This window comes from Oncorhynchus keta, unplaced genomic scaffold (genome assembly GCF_023373465.1).
Source record: "Oncorhynchus keta strain PuntledgeMale-10-30-2019 unplaced genomic scaffold, Oket_V2 Un_scaffold_8398_pilon_pilon, whole genome shotgun sequence".
Lineage (NCBI taxonomy): Eukaryota > Metazoa > Chordata > Actinopteri > Salmoniformes > Salmonidae > Oncorhynchus > Oncorhynchus keta.
In genome coordinates, this window is record NW_026291004.1 from 47,811 (window position 1) to 67,448 (window position 19,638).

General features: G+C 45.5%; 1 pseudogene; it reads left to right on the top strand.

The window, feature by feature from the left end:
* LOC118382657 (ryanodine receptor 2-like) overlaps positions 1 to 19,638 on the top strand; it is a 131,795-nt pseudogene that overhangs the window by 18,914 nt on the left and 93,243 nt on the right.

Here is a 19,638-nt window from a genome sequence, read left to right on the forward strand (position 1 = left end):
AAGGGAGGTTTAAATATCCTCATAAAGGAAATGTGACCGATTTTTTTATTTCCAATGCGCGATTTAAAGTTTAAAGTTAAATAGTTTGACCCCGAGCGTGTTATCCCAGATTGCTGAAGTCCAGTGAGAAATGAGTTTGAGTTGTGTGAATCGGTAACGTTGAGTTGTGTGAATCGGTAACGTTGAGTTGTGTGAATCGGTAACGTTGAGTCGTGTGAATCGGTAACGTTGAGTCGTGTGAATCGGTAACGCTGAGTCGTGTGAATCGGTAACGTTGAGTTGTGTGAATCGGTAACGTTGAGTCGTGTGAATCGGTAACATTGAGTTGTGTGAATCGGTAACGTTGAGTCGTGTGAATCGGCAACGTTGAGTCGTGTGAATCGGCAACTTTGAGTTGTGTGAATCGGTAACGTTGAGTCGTGTGAATCGGTAACGTTGAGTCGTGTGAATCGGTAACGTTGAGTCGTGTGAATCGGCAACGTTGAGTCGTGTGAATCGGTAACGTTGAGTCGTGTGAATCGGTAACGTTGAGTCGTGTTAATCGGTAACGTTGAGTCGTGTGAATCGGTAACGTTGAGTCGTGTGAGTCGGTAACGTTGAGTCGTGTGAATCGGTAACGTTGAGTCGTGTGAATCGGTAACGTTGAGTCGTGTGAATCGGTAACGTCGAGTCGTGTGAGTCGGTAACGTCGAGTCGTGTGAATCGGTAACGTTGAGTCGTGTGAGTCGGTAACGTTGAGTCTCTCCGTTTCCTCTTCCTGTAGGTGGAAAAGCCACAAAGAAGCAAGAAGGCTGTGTGGCACAAGCTGCTCTCTAAACAGAGGAAGAGGGCTGTAGTGGCCTGTTTCAGAATGGCTCCCCTGTATAACCTACCCAGGTAAGGCTGTGTGGCACAAGCTGCTCTCTAAACAGAGGAAGAGGGCTGTAGTGGCCTGTTTCAGAATGGCTCCCCTGTATAACCTACCCAGGTAAACATGGCTGTATGGCACAAGCTGCTCTCTAAACAGAGGTAAAGGGCTGTAGTGGCCTGTTTACCCAGAATGGCTCCCCTGTATAACCTACCCAGGTAAGGCTGTGTGGCACAAGCTGCTCTCTAAACAGAGGTAAACATGGGCTGTAGTGGCCTACCCAGGTAAAATGGCTCCCCTGTATAACCTACCCAGGTAAACAGGCTGTATAACCACCCAGGTAAACATGCTCCCCTCTAAACAGAGGTAAACATGGCTCCCCTGTATAACCTGTAGTGGCCTGTTTCAGAATGGCTCCCCTGTATAACCTACCCCCAGCTCTCTAAACAGAGGAAGAGGGCTGTAGTGGCCTGTTTCAGAATGGCTCCCCTGTATAACCTACCCAGGTAAGGCTGTGTGGCACAAGCTGCTCTCTAAACAGAGGAAGAGGGCTGTAGTGGCCTGTTTCAGAATGGCTCCCTGTATAACCTACCCAGGTAAGGCTGTGTGGCACAAGCTGCTCTCTAAACAGAGGAAGAGGGCTGTAGTGGCCTGTTTCAGAATGGCTCCCCTGTATAACCTACCCAGGTAAGGCTGTGTGGCACAAGCTGCTCTCTAAACAGAGGAAGAGGGCTGTAGTGGCCTGTTTCAGAATGGCTCCCCTGTATAACCTACCCAGGTAAGGCTGTGTGGCACAAGCTGCTCTCTAAACAGAGGAAGAGGGCTGTAGTGGCCTGTTTCAGAATGGCTCCCCTGTATAACCTACCCAGGTAAGGCTGTGTGGCACAAGCTGCTCTCTAAACAGAGGAAGAGGGCTGTAGTGGCCTGTTTCAGAATGGCTCCCCTGTATAACCTACCCAGGTAAGGCTGTGTGGCACAAGCTGCTCTCTAAACAGAGGAAGAGGGCTGTAGTGGCCTGTTTCAGAATGGCTCCCCTGTATAACCTACCCAGGTAAGTGGCTGTGCTCCCCTGTATAACCACAAGCTGCTGCTCTCTAAACAGAGGAAAGAGGGCTGTATGGCCTGTTTACCCAGGTAAAATGGCTCCCCTGTATAACCTACCCAGGTAAACATGGCTCCCCTGTATAACCTACCCAGGTAAACATGGCTCCCCTGTATAACCTACCCAGGTAAACATGACTCCCCTGTATAACCTACCCAGGTAAACATGGCTCCCCTGTATAACCTACCCAGGTAAACATGGCTCCCCTGTATAACCTACCCAGGTAAACATGGCTCCCCTGTATAACCTACCCAGGTAAACATGGCTCCCCTGTATAACCTACCCAGGTAAACATGGCTCCCCTGTATAACCTACCCAGGTAAACATGGCTCCCCTGTATAACCTACCCAGGTAAACATGGCTCCCCTGTATAACCTACCCAGGTAAACATGGCTCCCCTGTATAACCTACCCAGGTAAACATGGCTCCCCTGTATAACCTACCCAGGTAAGGCTGTGTGGCACAAGCTGCTCTCTAAACAGAGGAAGAGGGCTGTAGTGGCCTGTTTCAGAATGGCTCCCCTGTATAACCTACCCAGGTAAGGCTGTGTGGCACAAGCTGCTCTCTAAACAGAGGAAGAGGGCTGTAGTGGCCTGTTTCAGAATGGCTCCCCTGTATAACCTACCCAGGTAAGGCTGTGTGGCACAAGCTGCTCTCTAAACAGAGGAAGAGGGCTGTAGTGGCCTGTTTCAGAATGGCTCCCCTGTATAACCTACCCAGGTAAACATGGCTCCCCTGTATAACCTACCCAGGTAAACATGGCTCCCCTGTATAACCTACCCAGGTAAACATGGCTCCCCTGTATAACCTACCCAGGTAAACATGGCTCCCTGTATAACCTACCCAGGTAAACAGGTATAACCTACCCATGGCTCCCCTGTATAACCTACCCAGGTAAACATGACTCCCCTGTATAACCTACCCAGGTAAACATGGCTCCCCTGTATAACCTACCCAGGTAAACATGGCTCCCCTGTATAACCTACCCAGGTAAACATGGCTCCCCTGTATAACCTACCCAGGTAAACATGGCTCCCCTGTATAACCTACCCAGGTAAACATGGCTCCCCTGTATAACCTACCCAGGTAAACATGGCTCCCCTGTATAACCTACCCAGGTAAACATGGCTCCCCTGTATAACCTACCCAGGTAAACATGACTCCCCTGTATAACCTACCCAGGTAAACATGGCTCCCCTGTATAACCTACCCAGGTAAACATGGCTCCCCTGTATAACCTACCCAGGTAAACATGACTCCCCTGTATAACCTACCCAGGTAAACATGGCTCCCCTGTATAACCTACCCAGGTAAACATGGCTCCCCTGTATAACCTACCCAGGTAAACATGGCTCCCCTGTATAACCTACCCAGGTAAACATGGCTCCCCTGTATAACCTACCCAGGTAAACATGGCTCCCCTGTATAACCTACCCAGGTAAACATGGCTCCCCTGTATAACCTACCCAGGTAAACATGGCTCCCCCTGTATAACCTACCCAGGTAAACATGGCTCCCCTGTATAACCTACCCAGGTAAACATGGCTCCCCTGTATAACCTACCCAGGTAAACATGCTCCCTGTATAACCTACCCCTGTATAACCTACCCAGGTAAACATGGCTCCCCTGTATAACCTACCCAGGTAAACATGGCTCCCCTGTATAACCTACCCAGGTAAACATGGCTCCCCTGTATAACCTACCCAGGTAAACATGGCTCCCCTGTATAACCTACCCAGGTAAACATGGCTCCCCTGTATAACCTACCCAGGTAAACATGGCTCCCTGTATAACCTACCCAGGTAAAAACACTCCCCTGTATAACCTACCCAGGTAAACATGGCTGGCTCCCTGTATAACCTACCCAGGTAAACATGGCTCCCTGTATAACCTACCCAGGTAAACATGCTCCCCTGTATAACCTACCCAGGTAAACATGGCTCCCCTGTATAACCTACCCAGGTAAACATGGCTCCCCTGTATAACCTACCCAGGTAAACATGACTCCCTGTATAACCTACCCAGGTAAACATGGCTCCCCTGTATAACCTACCCAGGTAAACATGACTCCCCTGTATAACCTACCCAGGTAAACATGGCTCTCCCCTGTATAACCTACCCAGGTAAACATGGCCCCTGTATAACCTACCCAGGTAAACATGGCTCCCCTGTATAACCTACCCAGGTAAACATGGCTCCCCTGTATAACCTACCCAGGTAAACATGACTCTCCTGTATAACCTACCCAGGTAAACATGGCTCCCCTGTATAGCCTACCCAGGTAAACATGACTCCCCTGTATAACCTACCCAGGTAAACATGTCTCCACGTGCCTTACCTAACTAACCCCAACTTACCCAGGTAAACATGTCTCCACGTGCCTTACCTAACTAACCCTAACTTACCCAGGTAAACATGTCTCCACGTGCCTTACCTACCTAGCCCTAACTTACCCAGGTAAACATGACTCCCCTGTATAACCTACCCAGTTAAACATGTCTCCACGTGCCTTACCTAACTAACCCTAACTTACCCAGGTAAACATGTCTCCACCTGCCTTACCTACCTAGCCCTCTCTTTCACCCTGCTCCACCCCCCCATGTAAATGAACATATTCCTGTCATCTCCTGGTGAATCAATGGGCCTCAGCAGTACATCTTCAGAAAACCCTGTTCTGTGCAGTTTTATAAAGGATCACTGTCCAACTACTACTTCCTGTCCAGGACAGACTTCTCTCTCCCTCATTCATCCATTCACCTCTGATGACTTCTCTCTGTCTCCCACCAGGCACCGGGCGGTCAACCTGTTTCTACAGGGATATGAGAAGTCCTGGATTGAGACTGAGGAGCACTACTTTGAGGATAAGCTCATAGAGGACCTGGCTGTAAGTGTTCCTCCATTGATAAGCTCATAGAGGACCAGACTGTAAGTGTTCCCCCATTGATAAGCTCATAGAGGACCTGACTGTAAGTGTTCCTCCATTGATAAGCTCATAGAGGACCAGACTGTAAGTGTTCCTCCATTGATAAGCCCATAGAGGACCTGGCTGTAAGTGTTCCTCCATTGATAGCCCATAGAGGACCAGACTGTAAGTGTTCCCCATTGATAAGCTCATAGAGGACCTGCTGTAAGTGTTCCTCCATTGATAAGCCCATAGAGGACCAGACTGTAAGTGTTCCTCCATTGATAAGCCCATAGAGGACCTGGCTGTAAGTGTTCCTCCATTGATAAGCCCATAGAGGACCTGACTGTAAGTGTTCCTCCATTGATAAGCCCATAGAGGACCTGACTGTAAGTGTTCCTCCATTGATAAGCCATAGAGGACCAGACTGTAAGTGTTCCTCCATTGATAAGCCCATAGAGGACCAGACTGTAAGTGTTCCTCCATTGATAAGCTCATAGAGGACCTGGCTGTAAGTGTTCCTCCATTGATAAGCCCATAGAGGACCTGACTGTGATCTCTAAACAGTGTTCCTCCATTGATAAGCTCATAGAGGACCTGACTGTAAGTGTTCCTCCATTGATAAGCTCATAGAGGACCTGACTGTAAGTGTTCCTCCATTGATAAGCTCATAGAGGACTAGACTGTAAGTGTTCCTCCATTGATAAGCCCATAGAGGACCAGACTGTAAGTGTTCCTCCATTGATAAGCTCATAGAGGACCAGACTGTAAGTGTTCCTCCATTGATAAGCCCATAGAGGACCAGACTGTAAGTGTTCCTCCATTGATAAGCTCATAGAGGACCAGACTGTAAGTGTTCCTCCATTGATAAGCTCATAGAGGACCAGACTGTAAGTGTTCCTCCATTGATAAGCCCATAGAGGACCAGACTGTAAGTGTTCCTCCATTGATAAGCTCATAGAGGACCAGACTGTAAGTGTTCCTCCATTGATAAGCCCATAGAGGACCAGACTGTAAGTGTTCCTCCATTGATAAGCTCATAGAGGACCAGACTGTAAGTGTTCCTCCATTGATAAGCCCATAGAGGACCTGGCTGTAAGTGTTCCTCCATTGATAAGCTCATAGAGGACCAGACTGTAAGTGTTCCTCCATTGATAAGCCCATAGAGGACCTGACTGTAAGTGTTCCTCCATTGATAAGCTCATAGAGGACCAGACTGTAAGTGTTCCTCCATTGATAAGCTCATAGAGGACCAGACTGTAAGTGTTCCTCCATTGATAAGCCCATAGAGGACCAGACTGTAAGTGTTCCTCCATTGATAAGCCCATAGAGGACCTGGCTGTAAGTGTTCCTCCATTGATAAGCTCATAGAGGACCAGACTGTAAGTGTTCCTCCATTGATAAGCCCATAGAGGACCAGACTGTAAGTGTTCCTCCATTGATAAGCTCATAGAGGACCAGACTGTAAGTGTTCCTCCATTGATAAGCTCATAGAGGACCAGACTGTAAGTGTTCCTCCATTGATAAGCTCATAGAGGACCAGACTGTAAGTGTTCCTCCATTGATAAGCTCATAGAGGACTTGGCTGTAAGTGTTCCTCCATTGATAAGCTCATAGAGGACCTGGCTGACTGTAAGTGTTCTTCCATTGATAAGCTCATAGAGGACCAGACTGTAAGTGTTCCTCCATTGATAAGCTCATAGAGGACCTGACTGTAAGTGTTCCTCCATTGATAAGCTCATAGAGGACCAGACTGTAAGTGTTCCTCCATTGATAAGCTCATAGAGGACCAGACTGTAAGTGTTCCTCCATTGATAAGCTCATAGAGGACCAGACTGTAAGTGTTCCTCCATTGATAAGCTCATAGAGGACCAGACTGTAAGTGTTCCTCCATTGATAAGCTCATAGAGGACCAGACTGTAAGTGTTCCTCCATTGATAAGCTCATAGAGGACCAGACTGTAAGTGTTCCTCCATTGATAAGCTCATAGAGGACCAGACTGTAAGTGTTCCTCCATTGATAAGCTCATAGAGGACCAGACTGTAAGTGTTCCTCCATTGATAAGCTCATAGAGGACCAGACTGTAAGTGTTCCTCCATTGATAAGCTCATAGAGGACCAGACTGTAAGTGTTCCTCCATTGATAAGCTCATAGAGGACCAGACTGTAAGTGTTCCTCCATTGATAAGCTCATAGAGGACCAGACTGTAAGTGTTCCTCCATTGATAAGCCCATAGAGGACCTGACTGTAAGTGTTCCTCCATTGATAAGCTCATAGAGGACCAGACTGTAAGTGTTGTTGTGTTGCTGCTATTTTCCTGCCTGCACACAAACCACAGCCTCATGTTGTTCACGGAGCATCCTTTTGATATTCTGAGCACAGCCACACAGACATAGAACTCTCGGTTTGAAATGAAGTCATGATTGGATTAACCAGGCTCCAATACCCAGCATTCATTGTGGGACTGTAAGTGATTTCCTTTTTCTGAAAGCACAAAGAAACAGACAATTGTTTACAAAACAAAAGCAGTCAACGATGCATTTCTTTCAGATAACGTTTCTGAGAATTTCCTCTCAATGCACCGGAGGGAAGGAATGAACTATGTGGAGGAGACTAGAGAGAGTTACCTGGAATGAACTATAGCCCATGGAGGAGACTAGTAGAGAGTTACCTGGAATGACCTATATGGAGGAGACTAGAGAGAGTTACCTGGAATGAACTATTTTCCTGGAGGAGACTAAACCAGAGTTACCTGGAATGAATTCACGGGAGGAGACTAGAGAGAGTTACCTGGAATGAACTATGTGGAGAAGACTAGAGAGAGTTACCTGGAATGAACTATGTGGAGGAGACTAGGCTCCAGAGTTATCTGGAATGAACTATTGTGGAGGAGACTGAGAGAGTTACCTGGAATGAACTATGTGGAGGAGACAGAGAGAGTTACCTGGAATGAACTATAATGGAGGAGACTAGAGAGAGTTATCTGGAATGAACTATGTGGAGGAGACTAGAGAGAGTTATCTGGAATGAACTATGTGGAGGAGACTAGAGAGAGTTACCTGGAATGAACTATGTGGAGGAGACTAGAGAGAGTTACCTGGAATGAACTATAATGGAGGAGACTAGAGAGAGCTACCTGGAATGAACTATGTGGAGGAGACTAGAGAGAGTTACCTGGAATGAACTATGTGGAGGAGACTAGAGAGAGCTACCTGGAATGAACTATGTGGAGGAGACTAGAGAGAGTTACCTGGAATGAACTATGTGGAGGAGACTAGAGAGAGTTACCTGGAATGAACTATGTGGAGGAGACTAGAGAGAGTTACCTGGAATGAACTATGTGGAGGAGACTAGAGAGAGTTACCTGGAATGAACTATAATGGAGGAGACTAGAGAGAGTTACCTGGAATGAACTATAATGGAGGAGACTAGTGAGAGAGCTACCTGGAATGAACTATGTGGAGGAGACTAGTGAGAGTGTACCTGGAATGAGTGTTATATGGAGGAGACTAGAGAGATTACCTGGAATGAACTATCAATGGAGGAGAGTAGTGTTCATATGGTACCTAGAGGAATGAACTATGTGGAGGAGACTTGAGATGGTACCTGGAAGTGAAATATGTGGAGGAGACTATATGGTCTCTGGAATGAACATATGGAGGAGTAGTGTTCATATGAGTTACCTGGAAGTGAATGGTCTCTGGGAGTAGTGTTCATATGGTCTCTGGAATAGTAACTATGTCTCTAGGGAGTAGACTCAGATGGTCTCTGGAAGTGTTATATGGAGGGACTAGTGTTCATATGGTCTCTGGAGTAGTGTTCATATGGTTTCTAGGGAGTAGTGTTCATCATGGTCTCTGGAGTAGTGTTCATATGGAGGGAGTAGTGTTCATATGGTCTCTAGGGAGTAGTGTTCATATGGTGGTCTCTAGGGAGTAGTGTTCATATGGTCTCTAGGGAGTAGTGTTCATATGGTCTCTAGGGAGTAGTGTTCATATGGTCTCTAGGGAGTAGTGTTCATATGGTCTCTAGGGAGTAGTGTTCATATGGTCTCTAGGGAGTAGTGTTCATATGGTTTCTAGGGAGTAGTGTTCATATGGTCTCTAGGGAGTAGTGTTCATATGGTCTCTAGGGAGTAGTGTTCATATGGTCTCTAGGGAGTAGTGTTCATATGGTTTCTAGGGAGTAGTGTTCATATGGTCTCTAGGGAGTAGTGTTCGTATGGTCTCTAGGGAGTAGTGTTCATATGGTCTCTAGGGAGTAGTGCTCATATGGTCTCTAGGGAGTAGTGTTCATATGGTCTCCAGGGAGTAGTGTTCATATGGTCTCTAGGGAGTAGTGTTCATATGGTTTCTAGGGAGTAGTGTTCATATGGTCTCTAGGGAGTAGTGTTCATATGGTCTCTAGGGAGTAGTGTTCATATGGTCTCTAGGGAGTAGTGTTCATATGGTCTCTAGGGAGTAGTGTTCATATGGTCTCTAGGGAGTAGTGTTCATATGGTCTCTAGGGAGTAGTGTTCATATGGTCTCTAGGGAGTAGTGTTCATATATTCGTTTTTGTTCCCAGAAAGAGGATGTGATCCTTATCAGAGTTTATTTTGTGGTTGAGACTTGAGAGTGTTACCTGTGTAGATGTAGTGTAGACTAGAAGTTACCGTAGGAAGAGATTTGACGTTTGTGGATTGTGAAGAACCATTTTTTTATTTTTTATTCTGTCTTCACAGAGACCTGGAGGAGAGGAGCCTCCTGAAGAAGATGAGGGAGCCAAGAGGATCGACCCTCTTCATCAGCTCATACAGTTATTCAGTAGGACGGCCCTGACTGAGAAGTGGTGTGTACCTCTGCTCTGTAGCTGGTCCTAGTAAACCATAGTCATACCAGGACTGTAACTAGTAATGTTTCCTTTATAGTGGTGTGTACCTCTGCTCTGTAGCTGGTCCTAGTAAACCATAGTCATACCAGGACTGTAACTAGTAATGTTTCCTTTATAGTGGTGTGTATCTCTGCTCTGTAGCTGGTCCTAGTAAACCATAGTCATACCAGGACTGTAACTAGTAATGTTTCCTTTATAGAGGTGGGTATCTCTGCTCTGTAGCTGGTCCTAGTAAACCATAGTCATACCAGGACTGTAACTAGTAATGTTTCCTTTATAGAGGTGGGTATCTCTGCTCTGTAGCTGGTCCTAGTAAACCATAGTCATACCAGGACTGTAACTAGTAATGTTTCCTTTATAGTGGTGTGTATCTCTGCTCTGTAGCTGGTCCTAGTAAACCATAGTCATACTAGGACTGTAACTAGTAATGTTTCCTTTATAGAGGTGGGTATTTCTGCTCTGTAGCTGGTCCTAGTAAACCATAGTCATACTAGGACTGTAACTAGTAATGTTTCCTTTATAGAGGTGTGTATCTCTGCTCTGTAGCTGGTCCTAGTAAACCATAGTCATACCAGGACTGTAACTAGTAGTGATGCTAGTAATGTTTCCTTTATAGTGGTGTGTATCTCTGCTCTGTAGCTGGTCCTAGTAAACCATAGTCATACCAGGACTGTAACTAGTAATGTTTCCTTTATAGAGGTGGGTATCTCTGCTCTGTAGCTGGTCCTAGTAAACCATAGTCATACCAGTAGTGACTAGTAATGTTTCCTTTATAGTGGTGGGTACTGTAGCTGGTCCTAGTAAACCATAGTCATACCAGGACTGTAACTAGTAATGTTTCCTTTATAGAGGTGGGTATCTCTGCTCTGTAGCTGGTCCTAGTAAACCATAGTCATACCAGGACTGTAACTAGTAATGTTTCCTTTATAGATGGTGGGTATCTCTGCTCTGTAGCTGGTCCTAGTAAACCATAGTCATACCAGGACTGTAACTAGTAATGTTTCCTTTATAGAGGTGGGTATCTCTGCTCTGTAGCTGGTCCTAGTAAACCATAGTCATACTAGGACTGTAACTAGTAATGTTTCCTTTATAGAGGTGGGTATCTCTGCTCTGTAGCTGGTCCTAGTAAACCATAGTCATACTAGGACTGTAACTAGTAATGTTTCCTTTATAGAGGTGGGTATCTCTGCTCTGTAGCTGGTCCTAGTAAACCATAGTCATACTAGGACTGTAACTAGTAATGTTTCCTTTATAGAGGTGGGTATCTCTGCTCTGTAGCTGGTCCTAGTAAACCATAGTCAGATACACAGGACTGTAAACAATTAGCAAGTCAATGTTTCCAGTAGAAAAAATGGGCAGTCTATATACAATGTGTGCAAAAGGCATGAGGAGGTAGGCGAATAATACAATTTTGCAGATTAACACTGGAGTGATAAATGATCAGATGGGCATGTACAGGTAGAGATATTGGTGTGCAAAAGAGCAGAAAAGTAAATAAATCAGTATAAAAACAGTATGGGAATGAGGTAGGTGAAAAGGGTGAGCTATTTACTATAGTAGACTATGTACAGCTGTTTCCTTTATAGAGGTGGGTATCTCTGCTCTGTAGCTGGTCCTAGTAAACCATGATACTAGGACTGATAAAGTAATGTTTCCTTTATAGAGGTGGGTATCTCTGCTCTGTAGCTGGTCCTAGTAAACGGAGCTTTATAGTCATACCTAGGACTGTAACTACAAGTTTCCTTTATAGTGGTGGGTATCTCTGCTCTGTGCTGGTCCTAGTGACAAAACCAGGATGGCACTGTGATAGACTGCATCCAGTTTTAGTAGAGTGTTGGAAGCCATTTTGTAGATGACATCGCGATAGTCGAGGATCGGTAGGATAGTCAGTTTTACTCTGTAAGCTGGCAGCTGAGTGAAGGAGGCTAGGTAAGTCTGTTTCCTTTTTGGTGGAGTATCTCTGTCTGTAGCTGGTCTAGTAGACATAGTCATACCAGGACTGTAACTAGGTTGGAACCATGCTAATGCAGGCTAGTAATGTTCCTTTATAGAGGTGGGTATCTCTGCTCTGTAGCTGGTCCTAGTAAACAGTAGTCCATAGTCAGGTACCAGGACTGTAACAGAGAAAAGAGTCGGCCCGAGAATTGAACCCTGTGGCACCTCCATAGAGGTAGGACCGGACAGCATGCCCTCTGATTTGACACACTGAACTCTGTCTGCAAAGTAAACCATAGTGAACCAGGCTGTAAGGCAGTCATCCTTTATAGAGGTGGGTAGTCTCTGCTCTGTAGCTGGTCCTAGTAAACCAGTACTGTAGTCATACTAGGACTGTAACTAGTAATGTTTCCTTTATAGAGGTGGGTATCTCTGCTCTGTAGCTGGTCCTAGTAAACCATAGTCATACCAGGACTGTAACTAGTAATGTTTCCTTTATAGAGGTGGGTATCTCTGCTCTGTAGCTGGTCCTAGTAAACCATAGTCATACCAGGACTGTAACTAGTAGTGATGCTAGTAATGTTTCCTTTATAGTGGTGGGTATCTCTGCTCTGTAGCTGGTCCTAGTAAACCATAGTCATACCAGGACTGTAACTAGTAATGTTTCCTTTATAGAGGTGGGTATCTCTGCTCTGTAGCTGGTCCTAGTAAACCATAGTCATACAGGACTGTAACTAGTAATGTTTCCTTTATAGAGGTGGGTATCTCTGCTCTGTAGCTGGTCCTAGTAAACCATAGTCATACCAGGACTGTAACTAGTAATGTTTCCTTTATAGAGGTGGGTATCTCTGCTCTGTAGCTGGTCCTAGTAAACCATAGTCATACCAGGACTGTAACTAGTAATGTTTCCTTTATAGAGGTGGGTATCTCTGCTCTGTAGCTGGTCCTAGTAAACCATAGTCATACCAGGACTGTAACTAGTAATGTTTCCTTTATAGAGGTGGGTATCTCTGCTCTGTAGCTGGTCCTAGTAAACTATAGTAATAACAGGACTGTAACTAGTAATGTTTCCTTTATAGTGGTGTATCTCTGCTCTGTAGCTGGTCCTAGTAAACCATAGTCATACCAGGACTGTAACTAGTAATGTTTCCTTTATAGAGGTGGGTATCTCTGCTCTGTAGCTGGTCCTAGTAAACCATAGTCATACCAGGACTGTAACTAGTAATGTTTCCTTTATAGTGGTGTGTATCTCTGCTCTGTAGCTGGTCTTAGTAAACTATAGTAATAAAAGGACTGTAACTAGTAATGTTCCCTTTATAGTGGTGTGTATCTCTGCTCTGTAGCTGGTCCTAGTAAACCATAGTCATACCAGGACTGTAACTAGTAATGTTTCCTTTATAGAGGTGGGTATCTCTGCTCTGTAGCTGGTCCTAGTAAACCATAGTCATACCAGGACTGTAACTAGTAATGTTTCCTTTATAGTGGTGGGTATCTCTGCTCTGTAGCTGGTCCTAGTAAACTATAGTAATACCAGGACTGTAACACTCTCTATATGATACATCATCCTCTCTACCTGGTGGTATAAAACCATGGTAATACCAGGACTGTAACTGATATTGGCAGTAGTAACACTTCCATTACAGTGGATCTGATGTCTACCTGATGTTCTAGAACCTTCCTGATTCTACTACTCGTTATGACACAACAATAATGACCTTATCTACTGTGTGTTGCAGTAAGCTGGAAGAGGACATTCTCTACATGGCCTATGCTGACATTATGGCTAAGGTACCTCTTGTATTCAGAGTGGTCTTAATCCATTATGTTTTTCTACTGATTCATCAATTACTTGATTGGTCCGATCACTTCATTGGTTGATTGATTTATTATTTGATTGGCCCGATCACTTCATTGGTTGATTGATTTATTATTTGATTGGTCCGATCACTTCATTGGTTGATTGATTTATTATTTGATTGGTCCGATCACTTCATTGGTTGATTGATTTATTATTTGATTGGTCCTATCACTTCATTGGTTGATTGATTTATTATTTGATTGGTCCTATCACTTCATTGGTTGATTGATTTATTATTTGATTGGTCCTATCACTTCATTGGTTGATTGATTTATTATTTGATTGGCCCGATCACTTGGTTGATTGATTGATTGGTTATGATGTCTTTCTCTTTCTGTATCATCCATTTCTCCACCAGAGCTGTCATGATGAAGAGGATGAGGATGGAGAGGAGGTGAAGAGTTTTGAAGTAGGTATCTCCTCTTGAACACCGTCCAACCCATTTAACGTTTTGCCCATCCCTCCCCCAGAAGCATTTTAAAAAGAGGGTGACGTCTTTTAAAATGTGGGTTATTTCGTTTCCCATGGCTTGCAGGCAGCTTTTAAATGACCCTGAAGAGATGGCAGCTAGTCTTCTCTGAGTTGAGATAATGACCCCTGAAGAGATGGCACGTAGAGTCTTCTCTGAGTTGAGATAATGACCCCTGAAGAGATGGCACGTAGAGTCTACTCTGATTTGAGATAATGACCCCTGAAGAGATGGCACGTAGAGTCTTCTCTCTGAGTTGAGATAATGACCCCTGAAGAGATGGCACGTAGAGTCCCTGAGATAATGACCCTGAAGAGATGGTCTTCTCTCTGAGTTGAGATAATGACCCCTGAAGAGATGGCACGTAGAGTCTTCTCTGAGTTGAGATAATGACCCCTGAAGAGATGGCACGTAGAGTCTTCTCTCTGAGTTGAGATAATGACCCCTGAAGAGATGGCACGTAGAGTCTTCTCTCTGAGTTGAGATAATGACCCCTGAAGAGATGGCACGTAGAGTCTTCTCTGAGTTGAGATAATGACCCCTGAAGAGATGGCACGTAGAGTCTTCTCTGTTGAGATAATGACCCCTGAAGAGATGGCACGTAGAGTCTACTCTGTTGAGATAATGACCCCTGAAGAGATGGCACGTAGAGTCTTCTCTGTTGAGATAATGACCCCTGAAGAGATGGCACGTAGAGTCTTCTCTGTTGAGATAATGACCCCTGAAGAGATGGCACGTAGAGTCTACTCTGTTGAGATAATGACCCCTGAAGAGATGGCACGTAGAGTCTTCTCTGAGTTGAGATAATGACCCCTGAAGAGATGGCACGTAGAGTCTTCTCTCTGAGTTGAGATAATGACCCCTGAAGAGATGGCACGTAGAGTCTACTCTGTTGAGATAATGACCCCTGAAGAGATGGCACGTAGAGTCTACTCTGTTGAGATAATGACCCCTGAAGAGATGGCACGTAGAGTCTACTCTGTTGAGATAATGACCCCTGAAGAGATGGCACGTAGAGTCTTCTCTGAGTTGAGATAATGACCCCTGAAGAGATGGCACGTAGAGTCTTTCTCTGAGTTGAGATAATGACCCCTGAAGAGATGGCACGTAGAGTCTTCTCTCTGAGTTGAGATAATGACCCCTGAAGAGATGGCACGTAGAGTCTACTCTGTTGAGATAATGACCCCTGAAGAGATGGCACGTAGAGTCTACTCTGTTGAGATAATGACCCCTGAAGAGATGGCACGTAGAGTCTACTCTGTTGAGATAATGACCCCTGAAGAGATGGCACGTAGAGTCTTCTCTCTGAGTTGAGATAATGACCCCTGAAGAGATGGCACGTAGAGTCTACTCTGTTGAGATAATGACCCCTGAAGAGATGGCACGTAGAGTCTTCTCTCTGAGTTGAGATAATGACCCCTGAAGAGATGGCAGCTAGAGTCTTCTCTGAGTTGAGATAATGACCCCTGAAGAGATGGCACGTAGAGTCTTCTCTGTTGAGATAATGACCCCTGAAGAGATGGCAGCTAGAGTCTTCTCTGAGTTGAGATAATGACCCCTGAAGAGATGGCAGCTAGAGTCTTCTCTGAGTTGAGATAATGACCCCTGAAGAGATGGCAGCTAGAGTCTTCTCTGTTGAGATAATGACCCCTGAAGAGATGGCAGCTAGAGTCTTCTCTGAGTTGAGATAATGACCCCTGAAGAGATGGCACGTAGAGTCTTCTCTCTGAGTTGAGATAATGACCCCTGAAGAGATGGCACGTAGAGTCTTCTCTCTGAGTTGAGATAATGACCCCTGAAGAGATGGCACGTAGAGTCTACTCTGTTGAGATAATGACCCCTGAAGAGATGGCACGTAGAGTCTTCTCTCTGAGTTGAGATAATGACCCCTGAAGAGATGGCACGTAGAGTCTTCTCTGAGTTGAGATAATGACCCCTGAAGAGATGGCACGTAGAGTCTTCTCTCTGAGTTGAGATAATGACCCCTGAAGAGATGGCACGTAGAGTCTTCTCTCTGAGTTGAGATAATGACCCCTGAAGAGATGGCACGTAGAGTCTTCTCTCTGAGTTGAGATAATGACCCCTGAAGAGATGGCACGTAGAGTCTTCTCTCTGAGTTGAGATAATGACCCCTGAAGAGATGGCACGTAGAGTCTCTCTCTGAGTTGAGATAATGACCCCTGAAGAGATGGCACGTAGAGTCTTCTCTCTGAGTTGAGATAATGACCCCTGAAGAGATGGCACGTAGAGTCTTCTCTCTGAGTTGAGATAATGACCCCTGAAGAGATGGCACGTAGAGTCTCTCTCTGAGTTGAGATAATGACCCCTGAAGAGATGGCACGTAGAGTCTTCTCTCTGAGTTGAGATAATGACCCCTGAAGAGATGGCACGTAGAGTCTCTCTCTTGAGATAATGACCCCTGAAGAGATGGCACGTAGAGTCTTCTCTGAGTTGAGATAATGACCCTGAAGAGATGGCACGTAGAGTCTTCTCTGAGTTGAGATAATGACCCCTGAAGAGATGGCACGTAGAGTCTCTCTCTGAGTTGAGATAATGACCCCTGAAGAGATGGCACGTAGAGTCTTCTCTGAGTTGAGATAATGACCCCTGAAGAGATGGCACGTAGAGTCTCTCTCTGAGTTGAGATAATGACCCCTGAAGAGATGGCACGTAGAGTCTTCTCTCTGAGTTGAGATAATGACCCCTGAAGAGATGGCACGTAGAGTCTTCTCTGAGTTGAGATAATGACCCCTGAAGAGATGGCACGTAGAGTCTTCTCTGAGTTGAGATAATGACCCTGAAGAGATGGCACGTAGAGTCTCTCTCTGAGTTGAGATAATGACCCCTGAAGAGATGGCACGTAGAGTCTTCTCTGAGTTGAGATAATGACCCCTGAAGAGATGGCACGTAGAGTCTTCTGAGTTGAGATAATGACCCCTGAAGAGAGAGTCTCTGAGTTGAGATAATGACCCCTGAAGAGATGGCACGTAGAGTCTTCTCTCTGAGTTGAGATAATGACCCCTGAAGAGATGGCACGTAGAGTCTTCTCTGAGTTGAGATAATGACCCCTGAAGAGATGGCACGTAGAGTCTTCTCTCTGAGTTGAGATAATGACCCCTGAAGAGATGGCACGTAGAGTCTTCTCTCTGAGTTGAGATAATGACCCCTGAAGAGATGGCACGTAGAGTCTTCTCTCTGAGTTGAGATAATGACCCCTGAAGAGATGGCACGTAGAGTCTTCTCTCTGAGTTGAGATAATGACCCCTGAAGAGATGGCACGTAGAGTCTTCTCTGAGTTGAGATAATGACCCCTGAAGAGATGGCACGTAGAGTCTTCTCTCTGAGTTGAGATAATGACCCCTGAAGAGATGGCACGTAGAGTCTTCTCTGAGTTGAGATAATGACCCCTGAAGAGATGGCACGTAGAGTCTTCTCTGAGTTGAGATAATGACCCCTGAAGAGATGGCAGCTAGAGTCTTCTCTGAGTTGAGATAATGACCCCTGAAGAGATGGCACGTAGAGTCTTCTCTGAGTTGAGATAATGACCCCTGAAGAGATGGCACGTAGAGTCTTCTCTCTGAGTTGAGATAATGACCCCTGAAGAGATGGCACGTAGAGTCTTCTCTCTGAGTTGAGATAATGACCCCTGAAGAGATGGCACGTAGAGTCTTCTCTCTGAGTTGAGATAATGACCCCTGAAGAGATGGCACGTAGAGTCTTCTCTCTGAGTTGAGATAATGACCCCTGAAGAGATGGCACGTAGAGTCTTCGTAGAGTCTCTGAGTTGAGATAATGACCCCTGAAGAGATGGCACGTAGAGTCTTCTCTGAGTTGAGATAATGACCCCTGAAGAGATGGCACGTAGAGTCTTCTCTCTGAGTTGAGATAATGACCCCTGAAGAGATGGCACGTAGAGTCTGAAGAGATGGCACGTAGAGTCTCTGAGTTGAGATAATGACCCCTGAAGAGATGGCACGTAGAGTCTCTCTCTGAGTTGAGATAATGACCCCTGAAGAGATGGCACGTAGAGTCTTCTCTCTGAGTTGAGATAATGACCCCTGAAGAGATGGCACGTAGAGTCTTCTCTGAGTTGAGATAATGACCCCTGAAGAGATGGCACGTAGAGTCTTCTCTCTGAGTTGAGATAATGACCCCTGAAGAGATGGCACGTAGAGTCTTCTCTCTGAGTTGAGATAATGACCCCTGAAGAGATGGCACGTAGAGTCTTCTCCCTGAGTTGAGATAATGACCCCTGAAGAGATGGCACGTAGAGTCTTCTCTGAGTTGAGATAATGACCCTGAAGAGATGGCACGTAGAGTCTTCTCTGAGTTGAGATAATGACCCCTGAAGAGATGGCGTAGACGAAGAGATGGCACGTAGAGTCTTCTCTGAGTTGAGATAATGACCCCTGAAGAGATGGCACGTAGAGTCTCTCTCTGAGTTGAGATAATGACCCCTGAAGAGATGGCACGTAGAGTCTTCTCTCTGAGTTGAGATAATGACCCCTGAAGAGATGGCACGTAGAGTCTTCTCTCTGAGTTGAGATAATGACCCCTGAAGAGATGGCACGTAGAGTCTTCTCTCTGAGTTGAGATAATGACCCCTGAAGAGATGGCACGTAGAGTCTTCTCCTGAGTTGAGATAATGACCCCTGAAGAGATGGCACGTAGAGTCTTCTCTCTGAGTTGAGATAATGACCCCTGAAGAGATGGTTGAGATAACGTAGAGTCTTCTCTCTGAGTTGAGATAATGACCCCTGAAGAGATGGCACGTAGAGTCTTCTCTCTGAGTTGAGATAATGACCCCTGAAGAGATGGCACGTAGAGTCTTCTCTCTGTTGAGATAATGACCCCTGAAGAGATGGCACGTAGAGTCTTCTCTGAGTTGAGATAATGACCCCCTGAGTTGAGATAATGACCCCTGAAGAGATGGCACGTGAAGAGTCTTCTCCCTGAGTTGAGATAATGACCCCTGAAGAGATGGCACGTAGAGTCTTCTCCTGAGTTGAGATAATGACCCCTGAAGAGATGGCACGTAGAGTCTTCTCTCTGAGTTGAGATAATGACCCCTGAAGAGATGGCACGTAGAGTCTTCTCTCTGAGTTGAGATAATGACCCCTGAAGAGATGGCACGTAGAGTCTTCTCTCTGAGTTGAGATAATGACCCCTGAAGAGATGGCACGTAGAGTCTTCTCTCTGAGTTGAGATAATGACCCCTGAAGAGATGGCACGTAGAGTTGAGTTGAGATAATGACCCCTGAAGAGATGGCACGTAGAGTCTTCTCTGAGTTGAGATAATGACCCCTGAAGAGATGGCACGTAGAGTCTTCTCTCTGAGTTGAGATAATGACCCCTGAAGAGATGGCACGTAGAGTCTTCTCCTGAGTGAGATAATGACCCCTGAAGAGATGGCACGTAGAGTCTTCTCTCTGAGTTGAGATAATGACCCCTGAAGAGATGGCACGTAGAGTCTTCTCTCTGAGTTGAGATAATGACCCCTGAAGAGATGGCACGTAGAGTCTTCTCCTGAGTTGAGATAATGACCCCTGAAGAGATGGCACGTAGAGTCTTCTCTCTGAGTTGAGATAATGACCCCTGAAGAGATGGCATAGAGTCTCTCTCTGTTGAGATAATGACCCCTGAAGAGATCTC